Here is a 12727-nt window from a genome sequence, read left to right as displayed (position 1 = left end):
GCAGCTTCCTGGGCTGAAAAACTGCCTCAGTTTCAGTGTGTGAAATTTGGAGAGAGCTTGCTGGCCTTAGCTGATAACTTAGCACTTCACCTCATTCAAATATTGTCACTTCTGGCTCGAAATATCCATAAACCAGAGGGTGATGTCATGATTTCTTTCCATCTTTTGTATACAGTCTAAACATAGCCCCAATGTGGCATAATGCTAAAGCCATTAGCATATTAAGTGTTTCCTCAATTAGAGCAAAATTTAAAAATAAAAATTGGAACAGCATCAAGTCTGGAAATTAATAGACCAAAAATAAAATTAAACTAGAAAGTGAAACATTTTTACCAAAATGTGATTGAATGTGGTGTCAAATGCAAATGATCTCATATTTTCATATCTGTCTTTGTGGGGGAAAAGCATGCGATGGAAGTCGACACAGACCTCGGTGAATATCAATACCTTCAAAGGAAATCATGATACGAAGGTCTGGAAAAGTTTGAAATTGTACAATTTAACCCAGGAGCCCTGCTTTTCTCTTTAACGTCTCCTGTTCCCTTCTTGTTGTCATTTTTCCTCATTTTCCGCTCTTTCCTCGCACACGTGCAGTTTTGTTATCAGTTCAAAGCACAGAGAGGTCAACGAGGGAGTGTGTCAGTCAGACAAGTTGTCACCCAAATGATGACAAATTGGCCGCCTCTCCGCTCACCTCCCAATCAAGTCCAGACCTGGCTTTTAAATGGAGATCAATGGCAGTCAGGTAAAGCTCTCAGTCGCCGAGCTCAGTCACACAAAGTCAGAATTCTGTCACCGTACATCTGCTTAGCCTCCAGATATGAACTTTATCGGATTTTCAGTGTAGTGTTTGGTGATGACGTAAATGCTGCTCCTTATGCTTTTTCACCCAGAACGCAGACTGAACACATCTGCTTTTGACAGGAAAATTGTCATATTGACCATATTGAACGCAATTGCTCCCAATTTATATGGCAGAAGGTGCAGAGATAGTATGACCAGCAGAGAGTCTTCACCTGTTTTTGATCTCAGCTCTACTGCTAACCCATCCGCCTCTCCAACGGGCTCGTTTCCAGGGAGACAAACATCATGTAATGCAACACCGCGAGTCTTGCAATAACATTGTCTTTATCGTCGGCAATGGGTCGAATTTTCTCATTTTATGCCTCGAAGCTTAAAGAAAGTAGAGCGGAACTCAGAGCAAGATATTTGCTTTCTTTCATGCTACTCTGTCTCACGTTTCTGAACCATTGTTGTCTCTCTGTCATGCTTTGCATCTTTCACACAGAGTATGTTTGGATAGCGACCTCTCATGGAGCTGTTACCATTTAGCTTTCATTCTCAAACCATACATATTCATCTACATCATGTCTAAAGAGGCTGGCATATGATAAGCAGAAATAACTGAGAAGCAAGTTTGATCTTGTTGTCCTTCCTTCAGTCACTTATGGATTAAATTAGGCTACTTATTCACCGAGCTGGCGTGCCAATCTACTGGCTTGTTGTTAGCGTCTACGTTCAAAATTGTTGAACAGCCATAAATTCTGGGAGAATCGGTTTGGGATTTTTTCCTTTCTCACACAGGAGGAAACAATCAGCTTCAAATACTGCATGACTGGAAACACTTTATGGTTTAGGTAAGGGAGCTGTGAGGGTTGAACCTAGGGGCAACCTTTGTAGCTGAAGAATGAAGCCAGTGATGAAGTGACAAAAACTGAAGTTCTGCTAGGTGCCACCTGAAGCTCAAGTCCCCATAGAATCCCATGTTAAAACGTCCAGCTTTTAAAGCATGTTTGCACCCTGCTAATCTATATAAGAAGAACCTACATACACACATATTAAGTTTAGGTCATTATAGCGCTAACACTATATAGGTCAGCTGACTTATAACCAGATTTTCCATCTGATTGATCAAACTGATGGTTGAGGTTTAATCTTAATACCAAGTCATTGTATTCTATTAAAATTGTTGGGTAACACATCGACATTACCCAACAGTATGACGACAGTGATAATGTAATTAGGTCAGTTTATAACAGAGTTGATGATGATGTTGAGAAGTCATTAGGAAATTAAAGTTTTAAAATGGCCAATACCACTTTCCATCTTCCAAATACTGAAAAGTCATTGACCTGGAGATTATATTAAGAGCTATACCCAGGGTGACTGTACGAAGTTTAAAGGATATCAGGGCCAAGATAATTTTGACTCTTTACAACTGTTATTACATGTGACTTTTTATTTCTGGTTGTTAAAAAAAAAAAAAGTAAATTCTTCCCAGAGTACTAGAGTTGCCAAAGCCTGCAGGACTGTGTGCCTCCCCTGCTTTTACCTCGATCCTCCAGGAATCCATCAGCCCAACACTCATTTTACCCCAGTGTCCTTTTGTAAGGTCAAATAACCAAAACTGGTTAGAATCAAACTGGTAAACTGTAAGCTGGGTTGAGTTAAACTAAATTGCCCAATTTTAAATCCAGTGAGTTTTAGGGTTTGATGTTAAAAATGTGTCGTGCATGACTTCGCATGGCCACATTTAGTTCTGTAATTTAAGTTTGTGTAACAGTAATAATATAAATCTGAATTGAAAATGGTAAATGGCCTGTATTTGTATAGCGCTTTTCTAGTCCCTAAGGACCCCAAAGCGCTTTACATATCCAGTCATCCACCCATTCACACACTGGTGATGGCAGCTACATTGTAGCCACAGCCACCCTGGGGCGCACTGACAGAGGCGAGGCTGCCGAACACTGGCGCCACCGGGCCCTCTGACCACCACCAGTAGGCAACGGGTGAAGTGTCTTGCCCAAGGACACAACGACTGAGATTGTCCAAGCCGGGGCTCGAACCAGCAACCTTCCGATTACAAGGCGAACTCCCAACTCTTGAGCCACGATCGAAAATGATTAACAGCTAAATTAAGATATACATACATCAATAGGCGATATCATGAAATTTTAGTCAGTTTAAAAAAGTGGAGGCAGCTATTGGTTTAATAGTTTTTATTTAGAAAAATTTTTATACAGCAAAAAGGGAAAAAAATGAGGTCATGGGAAGACAAATATATGCACGTATATACATCTGCACATACATGCATACATAAAAACTATATATTGTAAGTTCTATGCATTAAAGAGTGCTGCCACAGTTTGTAAAGCCCAGCCATTTTCTCCTTCCCAAGTCCCCCTGAAGTCGCAGGGTGAAAGTCATACATTCCTTCCAACCAGAAGGTTCGTACGGCCGGACAGGACCAGAATATGTGTCCATGATCTGCCATGACTTCCCCACAGTTTCCGCACAGTGCAGTTGTAGCACTGAATTTAGACTTTTGTTTAGGTGTTATGAAAAAACGTATAATGTTTTTCCAACAAAAGTCCCGCCACGTGTTGGAATTAGTTGTGGTGAACTACGTTTCCCAAATCCTTGTCCACCCATCTTCTGTAATCTCAATCTCCATTTCTCTTTCCCCATTTCTGTTTTATGTAACTTGTTGAGTCCTTTTTAAACTTAATCATACATTTGTACAGTTTACTTATCAGGGCTTTGTTACTCCCAGAGTCATAAGCGTCAATGAAGATGTTAACAATCGAGAAGTCTCCAAGGACACAGCTGTTTATTTTTTTACCAATACAATGACGAAATTGCAAGTATTGGAAGGTCGTAAGTCTTACATAAAGTATCAAAAGCCATAATTTTAGATTTTGCGATAACTGTGCACACAGCAGTAATACCATGCCATGCCCATTGTCTAAATCTGCTGTCATGGGAGGCAGGTAAAAATTCAGGGTTGTATGCTGGCCACCTCAGAAGTTTTATCTCCTCTTGAAGTTGTGCCTGCTTGACCACTCCCCTCCATGTTTTTAATGTCAAATTGACCCATTGGCTGGTTGTCAAAATATTGCCCAACTCAGAAGCTGTGTGACCAAGCCTAGACTGGATCGGCGTCTCCGAGAGAGACATCTCAATCGCCATCCACCTTGCACAATAAGATGGGTTACACCAACACACCAAAGATCTCAACTGAGCAGACAAGTAGAAATCCCTTAAAGAAGGTAGAGCCAAGCCCCCTTTTTCCCTCAGCGACTGCAAAGTAGAGAACTTCATCCTTGGTCTTTCGTTGAGCCAAATGAATCTTGAGAGCTGTTTATTCCATTGCCTGAATTGCTTCACAGGAATCGGTATAGGTAAAGCAAGAAAGAGATACAGTAAGTTAGGAGGAATGCTCATTTTAATTATTTTAAAGTCCTCTTTGGAAGCCTCAACGTACATCGCCATCTTGTTTGCAGAAAAAAAAAACAATGAATGAAGACTGACTCTGAAACCTCAAACTTGTTGGCTGATGACTTGTGACTGACATTTAATTAACCACTGATTGTGCAGCTTCATGCCACCGATGAGTCTCCTTCTGGAAAACGATGCAATCAAGATTTAAGTCATACTTTTTTTTTTCCAGTATTATCATGTGATTGTGTTTCCCCAATGTCAAGACAAAAAGCCACACCTATCGCCATCTAGTGACCTGGAGGCAGAATGCAGATCTTTAGGCAATTATCATCTGATTCTTTTCTCTGACCGTTTGCAGAAATTAAGCAGAGGTTAGTGACAGCGGTTATCAACTTAGGGGGCTTAAAGAATATTAAAAGTGAGGTTCCTTCCTCTTTTGTAATGATAACTGTATCTTGGTATATTATCTTTATACTTCATGAAAGACGGAAATATGTAAAATTATTAACTTCTTCATCACAGAAAGTTGAATAATGTTAACTGAAAATTCAGACAATGTTGAGTTCAGATATTCATTTTGGCTTCTTTCAGTCAGTTTTCCCAGTTTATGATCTTCATTGCCTTGTTTTGGTACAGCAAGCAGCAAGACTTGGACAAACCCATCTGAAGTGTTAGATTAACATACCAGCCCGTACTACAGCTCGTATTAATCCAGTTAATTTAACTTAAACCGACTTTCCAACTAAAACAGCAATGCTTCCTGCTTGAAAGTCAAAGCAGCCAACTCATTGCCAGGGACAGATGTAGATATGGAATATGCACATTTCACGTCTCGCTTTCACCACTCGAGTTTTCCTTCTGCGTATCTTTTTTTTCTTTGTTATTGTTGCTTCTGTGAAACCTACCAAGAGCCATAAAGTTAAATGTTCTGTGACTGCTCAAATCCTGCCTTTTACCGTACATTTGCGCCCGAGAGTTTGAATTTAAAATACACTGACTTCAGTCTGTTTTCTGGGCCTTTAAGAACAAATCATCTGGAGGACAAATGCAGGACAAAGGTTTCCACCAAGGCTTCTGTCGTGATGTGGACAAATCCCAGGATGAGCGTTCGCTCTGATTCATTGCCATCACTACATTCGTTCCCACATGGTCAAAAAAGCCGTTTTGGGCTTGGAGGGGCGCGGGCGTTAGAGGGCACAGAGGTGAAATTCAAAACTTTAAGGCTAAGCCTAAAAAACAACCCCGGACCTCAGATGGCAAATGTGAGGAAAATAACCCCCCTCATTTTCTTTTCTTTACCGCAAGCTTCCTCCAGGCGGGGGATCGCCAAGTTAAAAATTAACGTTGATTTAGAAACAACAGAAGCCTTTTGTTTCACAGGGCTCAGACTTTTTTTTTTCCTCTTTTCTTTCAACCATTGAGCCGCTTGGCTCCACGTCCTGTTATTTTTCCACGTATAAAACTTTCACAATGAAATAAAGCAGAGGGTGGACGACGGCGGGGACAGGCTCCTTGCTTGGTCTTTTGGCTGCTATCAGTCATGAACCTGTCTGACTGATGAGATGAAGCAAGAGCGGAAGACTTCCTTTCTCTGCCTCTGCTTGCATCTTTTTCCTTTCTGTTTCTCCATCTCTCTTCCTTCTTTCCTCTCTTTTTATGTTCTCTCGTTCTTTACCATAACTGTGTTTGACTCTGTCAGTCTCCTTCACTGAAACACAATAACCAAATATTTTATTTGGCATCTGAAACCTGAAAATAAGCCTTGCTGATGAATCAGAAACATTCCTGTAATCGCTATCACTCTCTTTCTCATCCTCACCACACACACACACACACACACACACACACACACACACACACACACACACACGCACGCACACACGCACAGATGCTCAGTTTCCTACAGATGTTTGCTTGTGGGATTCATCCTGGACATCTGATGAAGAGGGTGCGTCTGGGACATTTCCACGTGGATGTCAGTTTTGTCTGCCGAGTGTAGCTTCGGCGTCCATATATGATATCCATATTCTGTCATCTCCTAAACCCACCTCTACCTGTGCTCATAAATAAGGATAAGCTACAGATTTAACAGGGGGAGGCAGACGGCGATGGCTTCTAGGGGTTCCTCACACCACATTTACATTGCATATCTTGAGCGACTCGGTTTCATATTTTATGATGTGGGGGGGTTTTAACCTGTGTCCACAGGATACAAAAAATGATCCCATTTTCAAGAGAAAAACTGATTTAGAGAGCAACACCGTGGTTGAATCTGATATACTGAGCAAAAAAAATCTCCCCTAACGTCTTAATACTTTTTTGAAATTGGAGCTCCAGTGGAAAACTTAAAATTATGAGGGGGAAAAGTGGTGCTTGGCTACCTGTTAAATCCAGAATTGAATTCAAAACCCTGCTCCTCACATACAAGGTCTTAAATAATCAGGCCCCATCTTATCTTAATGACCTTGTAGTACCATATCACCCTATTAGAGCACTTCGCTCTCGCTCTGCAGGCCTACTTGTTGTTCCTAGAGTATTTAAAAGTAGAATGGGAGGGAGAGCCTTCAGTTTTCAGGCCCCTCTTCTGTGGAACCAGCTTCCAGTTTGGATTCGGGAGACAGACACTATCTCTACTTTTAAGATTAGGCTTAAAACTTTCCTTTTTACTAAAGCATATAGATAGGGCTGGACCAGGTGACCCTGAATCCTCCCTTAGTTATGCTGCAATAGACGTAGGCTGCCGGGGGATTCCCATGATGCATTGAGTTTTTCCTTTCCAGTCACCTTTCTCACTCACTATGTATTAACAGACCTCTCTGCATTGAATCATATCTGTTATTAACCTCTGTCTCTCTTCCACAGCATGTCTTTATCCTGTCTTCCTTCTCTCACCCCAACCGGTCGCAGCAGATGGCCGCCCCTCCCTGAGCCTGGTTCTGCTGGAGGTTTCTTCCTGTTAAAAGGGAGTTTTTCCTTCCCACTGTCGCCAAAGTGCTTGCTCATAGGGGGTCATATGATTGTTGGGTTTTTCTCTGTATCTATGAAGCGCCTTGAGGCGACTTTTGTTGTGATTTGGCGCTATATAAATAAAATTGAATTGAATTGAAATTGAATTGGTGCAAACGGTGCATGATAGCAAACCTTTTCTGCCCTTTGCATGATTCAGTTTTGTCTTCCCTGGCTCCTTAGCTGATAAATAAGCTGTTCACCACATTGGTAAGGCTTTTCTTTACCTGCTGCCTGGAAAACAAGGATAATAAAACCAAAACATTGAGCTGAAAGATGCTAAAGTGGTGTGAAGAGTGGGGTAATTCTCTGTAGGCCTGTCAGCTTTCAGGTTTTGGGGGAAAATGCGAGTGATAACTCCCAACAGAAATATTTACTTCATGCTCTGATATCCATTAAAATTGGCTTTAAATAATTTCTTGATTAACAGAAATGTAACTATATTCAGATTTTTTTAATAATCTGGCAATGGGGTTATAATAGTTTAATAAAGCATTCACTAAGGATTTATTAACCTTTTATAAACTCTCCTAGGTATGCTTTATCAACCTTCACACTGTGTTCAGACTCCTGAATACAGCTGCTGGTGCATTTTTGGAAAACCTCAAATATTTGCCCATAAAAGCCAATGAGAGAAGAAGGAGTACAACTGATCTTTGGGATCAAGTTACAGCAGCATATTTTAAGAACTTACCAGGAGGTCCTATAATTTTACTTACTGGTTCTCAAAGCCTCCCCCTGTCTTTGTTCTATCTTTTTATGAAGGTGCCGATCACGACTGCAAAAAAAGTCTTTAATTTCTGCTACTGTATGAAGTCTTTTTTTGTGTGGCAAAGCTGGAATATCTAAAACCACTGTGTGCATACAGGATATAGGGGTTGAGATTTCATGTATCATAGTAAGCTGTTGCCTTGGTTTGCTCATTTTAATGTGTTAAGTGGAAAACCTGTGATTTTCCTGTTTAGTTTAAATCAGAACACACTCTGCTGTAGTTTTTGTGCACAAATTTCTGTTTTCAACACTTGGAAGATTCTGTTTTGTGTCAAATCACATTTTATCCTAACTTTAAAAGGTAATGAAAATTGTTTTGGTGTTAGAGATAAAATCTGTTACATTTGTAGCTATTGTTAAGTTTTTTAATTGATGACAGCTAAACATCAAACGGACACTCGTGATTTTATTTGCATTCTAGCAGTTGTGTCCTTTTTACCACATCGAAGAGCTGGCAGAGTATACTATGTTACCTGGTAACACTTGTGTTTATTTTTTTAATTAATCTTATGTTTAGTGTTTTTATCATATTTGACCATTTTAGACTGAACCACACTCGTTACACATGTTAGTCTTTAATGCTTCGGATGGAATTTTCCATTCCTTCAAGCCTTCGTCTCGTGACGGGACAGACAGTGAGGTAAATTATGAAATGACACATTAAGCTAAGTCCCTCTTCACTCTCCCACAGTAATATGAGGTAGCAATATCAAATGTCTTAATTAAAGGTGTTTGGCAGAAAGCGGCAGGTTGACCTCACTTGTAAACACACACTTGACGCACAGGAAAACTGAGTGACTGACAGGAAGTGTGAAAGAAAAGAAAGAGGACGGGGGGAGAATGGAGGGAGGGAAAGTCTGCTGTGGTTTTACTGCCCCATCACACTGCATTTGGAGTATTTAGTATCAAAGGTTCAGGACGGGGTCATGTGATCATTAATGGCAACCTGAGAGAGACGGAGAGAGAAACAGAGGGAGCAGCATTGTGAAGTTGAAGTCTGATTACGAGTTTGGTTGGAACGAGAATGTCTCTCAGCTGAAGTCAGTTCTGGCTTAAGGATTAGATTATGTGTTCAGGCTCCTTTACATACTATTACATCTACGACAACAGCAACACTGGCTAATTAGTGTCAGTGAAAGTGCAGAACAGTAACTACAAAAAGAAAGTTACAGATGCAGAAGGCAACAAACAGCCCTACAGTGATATCACCTTAAATACTGTCACTCTGCTGCAGATTCAGAAAGTATTTTCTGAATGAAAGAAGAGTTGCAGTTGGTGTAGCAGTCAAACAAAGCAGCAGAGTCGCAGAAAAAGTTTTTGAAAGATGCTAAAGAGTTGAGTAGCAAGTCTTTATGTGATAAGCAAGTACCTACTTCAAATGGTACCATCTCAGATGTGTATTGTTGGTGGTTTTGAACCGTGGCTGCTCCAGTCTGCATGACAAGTATATTTTGGCACTTTGAGTGCTCAGGTAGAGTACAAAATCAAGTAGACCAGCGGTCCCCAACCCCAATCTTCCAAATTCAAATAAAGCAAGAACTAATGCTCTATTATGCCACAATAACAAAGGGTCAATCCTTGAGCTTTAACTACAGAAAATATGGAAACCTTTAATATTACCCATTAGCTGTGAATTGTAAGTAATATAATTCAAATAGTTTATAAAAATGAACATACATAGCAGTTAAAGGCAGTGTCTAAAGAGAGACAGACAGACAACAGGAACAGGAAGTCTGGAAAATCACATCAGACTTTGTGCACGTGGAGAAGAACAAACTCCCCCAAAAGCTCAAAACGCTGCCAGACTTACAGTTGTTCATCCCATCTTAATATAACAGCAACTTAAATGATGTCTCTGTGGAGAGGTTCAATTGGAGTAGTCCCAGCAGGAATGTGGCTATTAAAAGTATTAAGTTACTTTTTTCCCAGCCAACAGTGGAGCTCAACAATAAAGATGACAGATGTAATGTTAGACATTTTCATGCACTGTGGCATGCTCTCCCTAAAGGAACAGCTTGTTGTTTGGTAAAAAATACACTTATTAGCTCACTTGTCCAGATTTAAAAGCTGTGCAACGAGCAGTAATTCTTTTTGACCAGCGTGTTTGTGTCGTCGATAGCTCTTCTGATTCAGATCCAGTGAATGGTGCGGTCCTGACACCATATTGCAAATGAAATGTTAGCAAACAATATATGTGAATTTTACATTTAATCAACTTGGCAAAGTTGGTCCCAAAGGTGTTGCTGACTTTCCAAGTTGTTCAGATTTGTGGTGGCGTTTACATTCATTTGCCCCTTTTGGAAATAATTTTTCTAATTATTCTACCACAACATTAAATGTGGAGTGCTTCTACTAAAACATAGCTCCCAGAAAAACTGAGAGCTTATCAGAAACACATTTTGCAACACTTATTTTTGTGTGTATTTCCATCCAATCGATCCGTTTTCACAACCTCTTATCTAATTCTGGGTTTTACAAGGTGGTAGAAGCCTGTCTCACCTAACACAGGGCAGAAGGTGGGGTACACTCTGGACAGGTTGCCAGTCTATCACAGCTCTATGTATGTTTATGGGGGAAATTCATAAAGCCCCAGAATATGTGCCAAGTTGTTGCTCAGTCGTTAGAGAAGAAAGCCGAGCTGGCTGTTTGCCCCTCTTCCTTTCTGGTGAGATAGTTCAGAATGAATGAGGGCCTGTGGGGTTAAGAAACAAATCAGATCTTAATATAATAATAATTCTTTATTTAAAAGGGACAGTGCAGTTTAATATAGTCCAAATATAAAACATGATATTGATGTACTGCACATAGCTATTGCTAATTTAATATTTAAATGTTGGCTAAAACAAGGGCTTTGTCCTGTCCTCGCTTTTCAGTCTTTGTGATCTGCAGCCTCAGGGTTGAGATGCGCCACTGGGACAAAGGGAAGGGTTACAATAGGGAGGGGACTATAAGTGACGAATAAGTGGTTTAGGGTCTCTTCCAACCGCTCCGGATCAACGCGTCCGCTCGCAGGAAAGGCTGGTTTCGGAGATCTGTGAGTAGGCATGGAGAGGGGGGGTGAGAGACAGGGGGACACACATGTTAGACGACCAAGAGGTCAATCTGGACATTTGCTTCTGTTTACATCTCAATTTCTTAAGAGTGTTTTTAAGCAAGAAGAGCAGAGGATGTACACTCAGTTCTCACTTTATTAGGTACACCTAATTTATATCAGTTGTTCCCTCATTTCTGTAAATGAGGTTAAGCTAAAAAAAGAAAAGCAAATAGGAACACCTTACTGTATAATGCAGTACATGAAAACAGCACCACAAACATTTCCTCTTTTTTACAATGAAGATGAAACTATGAAAAGTTGCCTTTATTGCAGGACTGTTGTTAGTCTGCATTAGTTTGAGCTCCCTAATAAACTGACAACTGAGTGTTTATTGTTATAATTTTCAAATCCAGAAAATCTGGAAACACTTGTGCAGTTAAAACTTTGGGTTAAAGCTGAAATTGTCCATAAGAGCTACAAAATTAGCAAATGTGGCAGGAATGCCACATTCCCATAGCCTTGTATTTCAACTGCTAGAAGTTGTGCTTCAAAACGGAGAAATTCAAGGCTTTGAGACGGTGATTTTGGCAAATCAGTAACACTAAACAATGAGGACGTTACAAAGTAACCACTCTGGTTACGATACAGTGGTCAACAAGCTCTTGAGTTTGCAGATTACCAAACAGGATGGCTGTCACAGAGGAAACAAAAGTGTGGATACAGACTGTGTTCACGTAAGTTTGATTCTGGTTTCTTCTAGAGCCTGTTGACCAAATAGCTGTTGAGCACACCGCAGGTGACATTTAGCACAGACAAACATGGCAGACGCTGCCGACTGGTGAGAGGTAAATAAACAATGGACAACATGCAACACGTAACAGGAAGGGGTGAGGATGCCATGGGTTACCGGTCCGTTGCCATGGTAACCGGTCCGTTGCCATGGGTTACCTGTCCGTTGCCATGCGTTTACATGCGTTGTTATGGGTTAACTGTCCGTTGCCATGCGTTTACATGCGTTGTTATGGGTTAACTGTCCGTTGCCATGCGTTTACATGCGTTGTTATGGGTTAACTGTCCGTTGCCATGGGTTACCGGTCCGTTGCCATGGTAACCGGTCCGTTGCCATGGGTTACCTGACCGTTGCCATGGGTTAACTGTCCGTTGCCATGCGTTAACTGTCCGTTGCCATGCGTTTACATGTGTTGTTATGGGTTAACTGTCCGTTGCCATGCGTTTACATGCGTTGTTATGGGTTAACTGTCCGTTGCCATGGGTTAACTGTCCGTTGCCATGCGTTTACATGCGTTGTTACGGGTTAACTGTCCGTTGCCATGGGTTAACTGTCCGTTGCCATGCGTTTACATGCGTTGTTATGTTTTTACTGTCCGTTGCCATGGGTTACCGGTCCGTTGCCATGGTAACCGGTCCATTGCCATGGTAACCGGTCCGTTGCCATGGGTTACCTGACCGTTGCCATGGGTTAACTGTCCGTTGCCATGGGTTAACTGTCCGTTGCCACGCGTTTACATGCGTTGTTATGTTTTAACTGTCCGTTGCCATGGGTTACCGGTCCGTTGCCATGGTAACCGGTCCGTTGCCATGGTAACCGGTCCGTTGCCATGGGTTACCTGACCGTTGTCATGGGTTAACTGTCCGTTGCCATGGGTTAACTGTCCGTTGCCATGCGTTTACATG

Source organism: Copadichromis virginalis, linkage group LG8 (genome assembly GCF_057382275.1).
Source record: "Copadichromis virginalis isolate Kocher_CV1m ecotype Utaka linkage group LG8, C_Virginalis_male_GT1.1, whole genome shotgun sequence".
Classification (NCBI taxonomy): Eukaryota; Metazoa; Chordata; class Actinopteri; order Cichliformes; family Cichlidae; genus Copadichromis; species Copadichromis virginalis.
Note: the sequence above shows the minus strand (reverse complement) of the source record.